Source organism: Pelophylax lessonae, assembly GCF_965119305.1.
Source record: "Pelophylax lessonae genome assembly, chromosome: 5".
NCBI lineage: Eukaryota > Metazoa > Chordata > Amphibia > Anura > Ranidae > Pelophylax > Pelophylax lessonae.
In genome coordinates, this window is record NC_138772.1 from 127,072,388 (window position 1) to 127,085,668 (window position 13,281).

Genomic DNA, 13,281 nt, shown 5'->3' on the forward strand with positions numbered 1-13,281 from the left:
GGATAATCCGTAATGTATTTTTTGATAGTAGAATCGTTATGGAGTATGTGCCATTGTTTTTGTAGAATGGATCGTAAAATATCTGTATGTACAGAGTATTTTGTGATGAATTTGACAGTTTGTTGAGTAGGAACTGTTTTTTTGCGAAACAGCAAATCATTCCTATTATGTTCTGCAGCTCGATTGAATGCGTCTCTGAGTGTGCGTTTGCTGTAACCTCTAATTTTAAGACGATCACGGAGTGAGTTTGCTTGTTTTCTAAAATCAGAATCAGACGTACAATTACGTCTGAGACGAGCATATTGAGCATACGGGATGCTACGAATTAATGCCGGGGGATGTGCACTGGAGGCATGAAGAATAACATTCCCTGCGGTTTCCTTTCGGTACAGGTCCGTACTCAAATGTCCATTTGCTAATTTATGCACTGTAAGGTCCAAAAATGTGACCTGTGATGAATTGATCGTACTTGTTAGTTTTAGGTTAAAAGTATTAAAGTTCAGTGCTGTAATGAATTCATCTAGCATAGATCTGGACCCTGTCCATATCACAAATATGTCGTCTATGTATCTAAGCCATACGGCTACATGGACGAAATATTCGGACAAAACATCAGCAGATGTGATATATCGTTCCCACCCCCCCAGGTACAGGTTGGCGTAAGCCGGTGCGCAACAAGTGCCCATGGCCACGCCCTGCACCTGGAGGTAGTGGGAACCATTGAAGACAAAGCAGTTATGTCTAAGAATATAAGAAAGTAATTGTAACAAAAATTCACAAAAAGGCCAAGTTCGATGATTCTGTTCATATAGAAAGGTACGTATCGTCTCGATGCCCTGCTCGTGAGGGATGCTGGAATATAATGCCTCAACATCCAAAGTCACGAGCAGGGCATCGAGAGGAACGACCATATCATTCAATGTTTTAAGAAAATCAAGTGTGTCCTTGATGTAGGATGGAAGACTAATTACATGTGGTAACAAAAAAAAGTCAAGGTATCTGCTAGCATTTTCCGTTAGACTCCCAATGCCAGAGACAATGGGTCGACCAGGTGGAGATGTAAGGTTTTTGTGTGTTTTAGGTAAGGCGTAAAACGTCGCTTGTCTGGGGAAGCGGTTATTCAAAAAGTCATATGTGTCTTGATCAATTAGAGCTGATTGGTATGCCCATCCGATCAGCTCAAGGTATTCAGTTTTGAAATTGGAAGTTAATGACGAAGCAATTTTTTTATACCAGTTGGAATTGGTTAATATATCAAGGCACATTTGTTCATAAAATTGCTTTGTCATCAAAACCACATTCCCACCTTTATCTGACGTTTTGATGACTAGGTCAGGGTGGTTTTTTAATCTGGTTAGTATTTGCAGTTGTTGGTATGAAAGATTACTTTGTTTTTTGTCTAATTGGCATCTTTTTATTTCTCCAACACAAGTTGTTAGGAACGCCCATATATTTGGGTTACTAGTTAAATCTGGAAAATTAGTTGATTTTGGTTTAAATTTCGTAGAGTAAATTGCTGAAGAGTTGGGTTGGGATCCCTGACTCGGGCATTGGGAGTCCAAGGGAGTACTTTCTTCGAGTAATAAAATAAGATCACGTAGTGTACGGAATTCCTGCATAGTAAAATGCTTGATACTTTCTGACAATTCCCTTTCCTGCTGCTCTCTTTTTCTATCTGGGTCAAACAGGTAACGATATGTTAGTTTTCTAGCAAAAAGATATAGGTCTTTAATGGTTTCATACTTATTCATAGATGTTGATGGGCAAAATGTAAGTCCTAGTTCAAGTATTTGTTGTTCCTCCTTTGTAAAAGTATAAGGGGTTAAATTTATAATGGACAATTTTAGGTTGGGGGGTTGAGAAGTAACCCCCCCTGAAAATTTGGTGCTTGTGATTGATGAAAGTGTGCATCTAGTGTCGTTTGTTTAGATAATTGAGGGTTCAGTGATGGTGGGGGAAAGGAAGTTAGTGCATTGGATTGTGAACTTTGAACTTGTAAATTAGTGATAGAGCCTTGTAAGGCTGGTGTATTCGCATTTGTATTTTGTGTAGGTTGCAACATTTGGGCAGCCTGAAGAGCCAGCGCCCCTAAATATGGGTCTGGTGCTTCCAGAGAGTCTGGTGTGTTAGTGCTGAGTGATTTTCGGGGGTGTCCTAGACCTGTGGTTCCTGTAGAATGCTGAAATTTCAGGTGTCCCTCTGGTGGTTTTTTAGATCGAGGTGTGTAGTGTCCATTTTCTTGTTGGCTACGTTTACGCACATTTGAATCCGTTCTTGGTCTAGCGTCCAAATTTGACTGATTGGACGTTCTAGAAAGACCGGACTGGATAGATACTGATGATGAGTCAGATTCACAGTCAGTTTCTTTTGACTCAGGATATTTGTAGGGTTCACGGGGGCCTCGCGGATGGCGCGGCCCTCGTGAGCCCCCCGATCCTGGCCATTTGTAGGCATAGCCCTCCGTGAAGGCCATTCTGTCTTTTAGAAATTTGGTCTGTTTCTTAAAAATAATGTCTCGATTTAGTTTTATGCCATAATCCTTCACTTCCTTCCATTTTTGTTCATATTGTCCATGTTTTTTAATATTTTCGTTCTTGGTATATAGAAGCGATAGTTCAGTATCTAATGCTGTTAAATCTAGCTTGTACTGTGAAACCAATAATTGGCATAAGTCTATACTACATTTGGTCAAAATATGTTCCCAGTGAGTTTTAAATTCGCTAGAAACATTATCAAACGTAGGGAAGAGGTGGATTCTAAGACCCATGGGGCAAATATTTGCCTGAATGTATTTTAGAAAGAATTCAATATGCCAATATAAATTGGACTTTTTCTTGAGCAGTTTTCTGACCGTACTTATATATTGGTTTAAACTAAGGTCTTCCTTGACTGGAACATTACATGTGGACTCAATCTCCATCATGTAACCCGTCCATGCGTTACCGATAAATTCCATATTGAATAATAGAAAAGTGTTTCTTACCCGATCAGAAGAGATCACCCAACCTGATTAGAGAAGTAGCAGGAATGATGATTTATCAGTCCATGAGTCACAGAAAAACCCCAAACCGTAATGTAATAGATCAAAAACAAAATGAATATGTTATAAAGAACAAAAGAAAAAAACAGAAAAACGAAACTGTCAGCTGTCAATGGCCACGGTCTATGGCGGTACCCCCCTCACCCTAAAGAGAACATCATAATCCAAATAGCATATTTATGCATACCTTGCCTCCAAACCTTCCATAAAGTATTAGTGGCATAGAAACGTAGAAATAATTTTTTAAAAAAAGGAGTATATAATGCTGCTAGCTATTTTCCCAAAAGAAATAGCTGGTGCTTCCACCGATTTCAAATATCGTTTGATAATAATGCAATCAGATAGCAGCCATCTGAGCATCTAAGTTACTGTTAAAGGTGCCAATCCTCAAATTTTGCATAGAATTTATTGGAAGGTTGGGAAGGAAGGATTTTCCGGCACATAGATTCTTTAAAAAATCAATTTTATTCAAATAACATAACACAAAAAGCAATCATGAGAAACACACAAAACATATAAACAAACAAAACAGAAAATATTGATTAAAAATTGACTGGAGCCAAAATGGGTTAACCAGTCAGAAATGAATAACATACAGCAGTTCTATTTGATGTAATCATACACATATTCATATTATTAGTCACATAATGCGACTACATGTACATATTTATATACTTAGAAACGTGATGACAGAAATTAGTAGTACGCTTGATCAGGTTGCTCTACATGTTTCGCCTCATAAAGAAGCTTCATCTGGAGCCTGCTTGTGATCAAAGAAATTATGTGGGTACATCGCGGGGCGTGGCCGAGGCGGCGACGTCATTGACGAGCCGCTTGGGGTCCACGCTATAAAGAGGCCATACACGCTGGCCTCAATATGGCGGCGGTTCCCCATCCGGAGGAGACATCATGGAACTTTAGGACAGAGCCAATGAAAGGTATACACCACCTCTATACGCCATCTTTATTCGGCAAGTCTAACTATCCCTTCTCTGACCCTTTGAAACTTATAGAATATACCCTAAAGAGTTTATTTATATCTACCTAGGATTTTGACATACTAACACCTGTTGGCATATCCACATGGCCTTCCTCCATGTAATATATGGAGAGATGCTTCCATAGTACAATTTGTTTGGTAAGATACTACTGTGTGTACTTGTTTACTCCTATATGTCTCCACACGGTTTTTCTTGGGAGGTGTATATCAGTCTTTCATCACGATTCACCTATATACTTACTTATGGCTCTACAACCTTCTATAAGTCCTTATAGACAATATATATTACCTAACACTAGTACTAATGGGTATGCTATTACATCCTTATCCAGGTGGCTCCCAGGCTCCACTACCCCTGGGTTAATCTTCTCTCTATATATACCGAGCTCTGTACCTATCCATGATTGTCCCTTCGTTATTCATTACCATTTGTCTGCGGTGACAGTTGTCCTGCATAACAATTATACAGGTATGTATGTACCCAGCTATTTTTTGGTATATATACCACCTCCTTATATCCAATAGATAAAATAAGCACTGCGTGGCCCCCCACATGTGATTCTATGGGTGACCTCCGGGGTGCACTGCCCATTGCGCCCATGGAGTTTAGCCGCTCGCCTGGTTTGCACTGACCCAGCCGGTGACTGAATACACCACTATGAACATGCATGTAGTTCTCTGATTTTAGATGTTCATTATTATAATACAAAGTTTGAAAACTACCTATACCATCAGTAACTCTGTATGTTTCTATCCTATATAGAACCATTTTCTTTGATCACAAGCAGGCTCCAGATGAAGCTTCTTTATGAGGCGAAACATGTAGAGCAACCTGATCAAGCGTACTACTAATTTCTGTCATCACGTTTCTAAGTATATAAATATGTACATGTAGTCGCATTATGTGACTAATAATATGAATATGTGTATGATTACATCAAATAGAACTGCTGTATGTTATTCATTTCTGACTGGTTAACCCATTTTGGCTCCAGTCAATTTTTAATCAATATTTTCTGTTTTGTTTGTTTATATGTTTTGTGTGTTTCTCATGATTGCTTTTTGTGTTATGTTATTTGAATAAAATTGATTTTTTAAAGAATCTATGTGCCGGAAAATCCTTCCTTCCCAACCTTCCAATAAATTCTATGCAAAATTTGAGGATTGGCACCTTTAACAGTAACTTAGATGCTCAGATGGCTGCTATCTGATTGCATTATTATCAAACGATATTTGAAATCGGTGGAAGCACCAGCTATTTCTTTTGGGAAAATAGCTAGCAGCATTATATACTCCTTTTTTTAAAAAATTATTTCTACGTTTCTATGCCACTAATACTTTATGGAAGGTTTGGAGGAACGGTATGCATAAATATGCTATTTGGATTATGATGTTCTCTTTAGGGTGAGGGGGGTACCGCCATAGACCGTGGCCATTGACAGCTGACAGTTTCGTTTTTCTGTTTTTTTCTTTTGTTCTTTATAACATATTCATTTTGTTTTTGATCTATTACATTACGGTTTGGGGTTTTTCTGTGACTCATGGACTGATAAATCATCATTCCTGCTACTTCTCTAATCAGGTTGGGTGATCTCTTCTGATCGGGTAAGAAACACTTTTCTATTATTCAATATGGAATTTATCGGTAACGCATGGACGGGTTACATGATGGAGATTGAGTCCACATGTAATGTTCCAGTCAAGGAAGACCTTAGTTTAAACCAATATATAAGTACGGTCAGAAAACTGCTCAAGAAAAAGTCCAATTTATATTGGCATATTGAATTCTTTCTAAAATACATTCAGGCAAATATTTGCCCCATGGGTCTTAGAATCCACCTCTTCCCTACGTTTGATAATGTTTCTAGCGAATTTAAAACTCACTGGGAACATATTTTGACCAAATGTAGTATAGACTTATGCCAATTATTGGTTTCACAGTACAAGCTAGATTTAACAGCATTAGATACTGAACTATCGCTTCTATATACCAAGAACGAAAATATTAAAAAACATGGACAATATGAACAAAAATGGAAGGAAGTGAAGGATTATGGCATAAAACTAAATCGAGACATTATTTTTAAGAAACAGACCAAATTTCTAAAAGACAGAATGGCCTTCACGGAGGGCTATGCCTACAAATGGCCAGGATCGGGGGGCTCACGAGGGCCGCGCCATCCGCGAGGCCCCCGTGAACCCTACAAATATCCTGAGTCAAAAGAAACTGACTGTGAATCTGACTCATCATCAGTATCTATCCAGTCCGGTCTTTCTAGAACGTCCAATCAGTCAAATTTGGACGCTAGACCAAGAACGGATTCAAATGTGCGTAAACGTAGCCAACAAGAAAATGGACACTACACACCTCGATCTAAAAAACCACCAGAGGGACACCTGAAATTTCAGCATTCTACAGGAACCACAGGTCTAGGACACCCCCGAAAATCACTCAGCACTAACACACCAGACTCTCTGGAAGCACCAGACCCATATTTAGGGGCGCTGGCTCTTCAGGCTGCCCAAATGTTGCAACCTACACAAAATACAAATGCGAATACACCAGCCTTACAAGGCTCTATCACTAATTTACAAGTTCAAAGTTCACAATCCAATGCACTAACTTCCTTTCCCCCACCATCACTGAACCCTCAATTATCTAAACAAACGACACTAGATGCACACTTTCATCAATCACAAGCACCAAATTTTCAGGGGGGGTTACTTCTCAACCCCCCAACCTAAAATTGTCCATTATAAATTTAACCCCTTATACTTTTACAAAGGAGGAACAACAAATACTTGAACTAGGACTTACATTTTGCCCATCAACATCTATGAATAAGTATGAAACCATTAAAGACCTATATCTTTTTGCTAGAAAACTAACATATCGTTACCTGTTTGACCCAGATAGAAAAAGAGAGCAGCAGGAAAGGGAATTGTCAGAAAGTATCAAGCATTTTACTATGCAGGAATTCCGTACACTACGTGATCTTATTTTATTACTCGAAGAAAGTACTCCCTTGGACTCCCAATGCCCGAGTCAGGGATCCCAACCCAACTCTTCAGCAATTTACTCTACGAAATTTAAACCAAAATCAACTAATTTTCCAGATTTAACTAGTAACCCAAATATATGGGCGTTCCTAACAACTTGTGTTGGAGAAATAAAAAGATGCCAATTAGACAAAAAACAAAGTAATCTTTCATACCAACAACTGCAAATACTAACCAGATTAAAAAACCACCCTGACCTAGTCATCAAAACGTCAGATAAAGGTGGGAATGTGGTTTTGATGACAAAGCAATTTTATGAACAAATGTGCCTTGATATATTAACCAATTCCAACTGGTATAAAAAAATTGCTTCGTCATTAACTTCCAATTTCAAAACTGAATACCTTGAGCTGATCGGATGGGCATACCAATCAGCTCTAATTGATCAAGACACATATGACTTTTTGAATAACCGCTTCCCCAGACAAGCGACGTTTTACGCCTTACCTAAAACACACAAAAACCTTACATCTCCACCTGGTCGACCCATTGTCTCTGGCATTGGGAGTCTAACGGAAAATGCTAGCAGATACCTTGACTTTTTTTTGTTACCACATGTAATTAGTCTTCCATCCTACATCAAGGACACACTTGATTTTCTTAAAACATTGAATGATATGGTCGTTCCTCTCGATGCCCTGCTCGTGACTTTGGATGTTGAGGCATTATATTCCAGCATCCCTCACGAGCAGGGCATCGAGACGATACGTACCTTTCTATATGAACAGAATCATCGAACTTGGCCTTTTTGTGAATTTTTGTTACAATTACTTTCTTATATTCTTAGACATAACTGCTTTGTCTTCAATGGTTCCCACTACCTCCAGGTGCAGGGCGTGGCCATGGGCACTTGTTGCGCACCGGCTTACGCCAACCTGTACCTGGGGGGGTGGGAACGATATATCACATCTGCTGATGTTTTGTCCGAATATTTCGTCCATGTAGCCGTATGGCTTAGATACATAGACGACATATTTGTGATATGGACAGGGTCCAGATCTATGCTAGATGAATTCATTACAGCACTGAACTTTAATACTTTTAACCTAAAACTAACAAGTACGATCAATTCATCACAGGTCACATTTTTGGACCTTACAGTGCATAAATTAGCAAATGGACATTTGAGTACGGACCTGTACCGAAAGGAAACCGCAGGGAATGTTATTCTTCATGCCTCCAGTGCACATCCCCCGGCATTAATTCGTAGCATCCCGTATGCTCAATATGCTCGTCTCAGACGTAATTGTACGTCTGATTCTGATTTTAGAAAACAAGCAAACTCACTCCGTGATCGTCTTAAAATTAGAGGTTACAGCAAACGCACACTCAGAGACGCATTCAATCGAGCTGCAGAACATAATAGGAATGATTTGCTGTTTCGCAAAAAAACAGTTCCTACTCAACAAACTGTCAAATTCATCACAAAATACTCTGTACATACAGATATTTTACGATCCATTCTACAAAAACAATGGCACATACTCCATAACGATTCTACTATCAAAAAATACATTACGGATTATCCCCAAATAGTTTTCAAACGTACAACATCATTGAGAGACCATCTTATGTCTAGCCACTATGAACCATCGAAAACCAAATCTAAATCTCCTAGAGGTACATATAAATGCAGACGGTGTGAGTTCTGCCCCTGGGTTGAAGAAGCTACACAATATCCATTACCCAATGGGGAAACGTTAAGACCTAACTTTAGGGCAGATTGCAATACCCGAGGCGTAGTGTATTTAATGTACTGCGCCTGTGGTATCTTCTATGTCGGAAAGACAATTAGAGAACTACGACAACGGATAAAAGACCATGTCTATGTATCAGCCGGGGGGAAAATGCTCACACCAGTGAGTAGACACATAGATCTTCACCATAGATTTAACCCTAAGAAGGCTAGGTTCTTTGTCTTAGAGATTATCCCCCAAGATCCCCGAGGGGGTAACTGGGATAAACGGATCCTCCAGAGGGAAACCCTCTGGATCGAACGACTAAATGCCACTCAGAGGCCAGGAATCAATGAGATGTTATCATATAAACCCTTTCTATAGTTTTAACCTTTAAATGGCTAACTCATCTGGGGGTACGTGTTCCAATATCCCTAGATAATATTCTAGTCTATGTATATGTCCTTTGTTTGTTTCTCTGGTCACGGTCTATGAGTATATCCTTTCACTCAAATCCAAAATATACCATAAAAATAATCTTATTTTAATTCCAAACATAAGCTTCCCTTTCATTGGCCCAATATTATTCTTTGTATTTGATTTATTTCATTACTTTTGGTATTTTTTATATAACTAACATAATGTTTGTTATTATTATTATAACATTTTCAAATTGTTATATTTCAAAGCTATTACTGCATTTTGTATGGTGACAATTAGGTACGCTGATTGACAAATTTTATAATTAGATTTGTTATAATTAATTATATGCTTTCCTTTTTCTGTTTATTTCCTTATTTTGCTTGGTTCGCTGTAGTGGTGATCCACTTTCAGTCACGGACTGGGGTTTGCTTGCTATGCGGGCGACGACCATGGGTGGCGCTGGGCATGCTTCCTCGGTTTTTCCCCCTTTGACACATGTGCGGCCAGACAAGCCGCAGTGAGGTGACGCACTTCCGGTGCGCATTTCCTGCGGCATAATGGGCGGATGCAGGGACACCACGTGTCCCATGCACACGCCTGTTCCCGCTATACGTACCCGCGTTTTCCCGATGCGACCCATGTGATCGCTCGGGTCATTATGTGGGTACATCGCGGGGCGTGGCCGAGGCGGCGACGTCATTGACGAGCCGCTTGGGGTCCACGCTATAAAGAGGCCATACACGCTGGCCTCAATATGGCGGCGGTTCCCCATCCGGAGGAGACATCATGGAACTTTAGGACAGAGCCAATGAAAGGTATACACCACCTCTATACGCCATCTTTATTCGGCAAGTCTAACTATCCCTTCTCTGACCCTTTGAAACTTATAGAATATACCCTAAAGAGTTTATTTATATCTACCTAGGATTTTGACATACTAACACCTGTTGGCATATCCACATGGCCTTCCTCCATGATATATATGGAGAGATGCTTCCATAGTACAATTTGTTTGGTAAGATACTACTGTGTGTACTTGTTTACTCCTATATGTCTCCACACGGTTTTTCTTGGGAGGTGTATATCAGTCTTTCATCACGATTCACCTATATACTTACTTATGGCTCTACAACCTTCTATAAGTCCTTATAGACAATATATATTACCTAACACTAGTACTAATGGGTATGCTATTACATCCTTATCCAGGTGGCTCCCAGGCTCCACTACCCCTGGGTTAATCTTCTCTCTATATATACCGAGCTCTGTACCTATCCATGATTGTCCCTTCGTTATTCATTACCATTTGTCTGCGGTGACAGTTGTCCTGCATAACAATTATACAGGTATGTATGTACCCAGCTATTTTTTGGTATATATACCACCTCCTTATATCCAATAGATAAAATAAGCACTGCGTGGCCCCCCACATGTGATTCTATGGGTGACCTCCGGGGTGCACTGCCCATTGCGCCCATGGAGTTTAGCCGCTCGCCTGGTTTGCACTGACCCAGCCGGTGACTGAATACACCACTATGAACATGCATGTAGTTCTCTGATTTTAGATGTTCATTATTATAATACAAAGTTTGAAAACTACCTATACCATCAGTAACTCTGTATGTTTCTATCCTATATAGAACCATTTTCTTTGATCACAAGCAGGCTCCAGATGAAGCTTCTTTATGAGGCGAAACATGTAGAGCAACCTGATCAAGCGTACTACTAATTTCTGTCATCACGTTTCTAAGTATATAAATATGTACATGTAGTCGCATTATGTGACTAATAATATGAATATGTGTATGATTACATCAAATAGAACTGCTGTATGTTATTCATTTCTGACTGGTTAACCCATTTTGGCTCCAGTCAATTTTTAATCAATATTTTCTGTTTTGTTTGTTTATATGTTTTGTGTGTTTCTCATGATTGCTTTTTGTGTTATGTTATTTGAATAAAATTGATTTTTTAAAGAATCTATGTGCCGGAAAATCCTTCCTTCCCAACCTTCCAATAAATTCTCCCCTTTCTGTAGGCTTGTGTCCTTCCCTTCCTCTTTTTCTACCTCAGAACCAACATCATAATCAAGTAATGTTTGTGCATCCTCAAAAAGCAAGTGGCTGACACTGTGTTCAAATAATTCAGCTGACTCCTCCATGCATGATGCTGGGGCTATGGCAGGAGTAGCTGTGGACAACAAGGCAGAATAAACCACTCTGGCAACTGCGGTGGACTGTGCACTAGTGTCAGCTTGGGACATAGAGGATAGGGATGATTAAGTAAGCCAAACCACCACTGCCTCTGCATGCTGCAGGGCGACATCACTAAACTGAGACAACCGTACCTTGCCCATGAACACAGACGCTGCTGGCCCCCCTCATGGGAACATCTGCTTCTCCTTGGGGGGGGGGCGGTTATTACCCAAATTTAATAGAAAATGGGAAATGTGTGATTGAATACACTTTATTACATGAAAAGTGGTGCTTGGTGCACTTTAAATTGAGGACTGAAGCTGACAGAAATGTAAAAACTATAAAAAAAAAAAAAAAAGGGGAAAACACCAGCGTCAGTAAGAAAAAAAAAAAAAAAATGCTGCTGACAATATTAAAAAAAGGGGGCAGGCAGGGGACAAAAAAAAAAAAAAGACAAAATAATTAAAAAAATAAAACACACAGCAACCAAAAAAAAAGATATACAGCACTGTATATAGCACTAAATGTTATGTAATTCTGTGTTAAACACTGCACTACACAAATATACTACACTATACTGACACTACTCTGTACTGACACACTATACTAACACTATACTAACACTACACTAACACGCTGAACTCAAAGTCAAATGTTATGTAAAGCTGTGTTATACACTGCACTATACTACTTTATAACCTCTAATATTTGCTCTGGTAATGGAACCTCTAGTACATGCCATCCAAATCTCCCCCTTAATCTCAGGCATTCAAATGGGTAATGTCTCACACAAAAGACAATGTGCAATTGCCTTTTGTGCAGCTGTGCAATTTCATTGACGATCAGATACAGGTGAATCGTTAATTGTCAAAGATCCTCAAATATCGTAACAAAAACTGCAGTCAGGTTTCAATTGGTTTCTAACAACAGCTTAGAAACACCTGCTGTGTGTTAACATTAGAGGGCTGGCAAGCTGCCAGGATCTGCTTTAAATTCAATTTATCCATGGTGCTTATAGATATAGAGGTCAATGATAGCTTGTTTTACTGCATAAACACAATATGTACTGTAAATAGTTAGGTGTACATTGACTGGGTAAGGCCCCGTTCACACTGGGGCGATCCGACTTCCCGGGGCGACCTCACAGGTCGCGGCGCGCTGCTCGCACCGTGACCTCGGAGCGGCCGGCACGGACTTCATAACATTGAAGTCAATGCAGGTCGCTCCAGGTCGCCCCAAAGAAGCTCCGGACCCTTTTTCTAAGTCGGAGCGACTTGTGGCGCTCCTATTAGAATGGGTCCACAGCTTCTCTATGCCAGGCGACCAGGTCGCCTGACAGGTCGCCCCAGTGTGAACGGGGGCTTAAGGTTCACTTTAAGAGCCCGTTCACACTGGGGTGACCTGTCAGGCGACCTGGTCGCCTGACAGGTCGCCAAAGGTCGCCTTCCATAGAGAAGCTGTGGACCCGTTCTAATAGGAGCGACACAAGTCGCTCCGACTTAGAAAAAGGGTCCGGAGCTTCTTTGGTGACCCGGAGCGACCTGCATAGACTTCAATGATATGAAGTCCGTGCCGGCCGCTCCGAGGTCGCGGTGCGAGCAGCGCACCGCGACTTCACAGGTCGCCCCGGGAAGTAGCGTCGCCCCAGTGTGAACGGGGTCTAAGACAAATTCAGGTTCTATACTAACTGCCTTATTTGATGTTTTGGTTCAGCTTTTCCTTGATACTATCCAAAATATGACAAGGTAAAAAAAAAACAAAAAACAATATGGTTGCTGAGTAAGTTAGTTAAAATAAACAAGATTCAATTTCACATTCACAAGATTGGCCAATGCAGACTGAGCCTATAATAATAAACGGGGGTAAATTAATTAATAACACATCAAA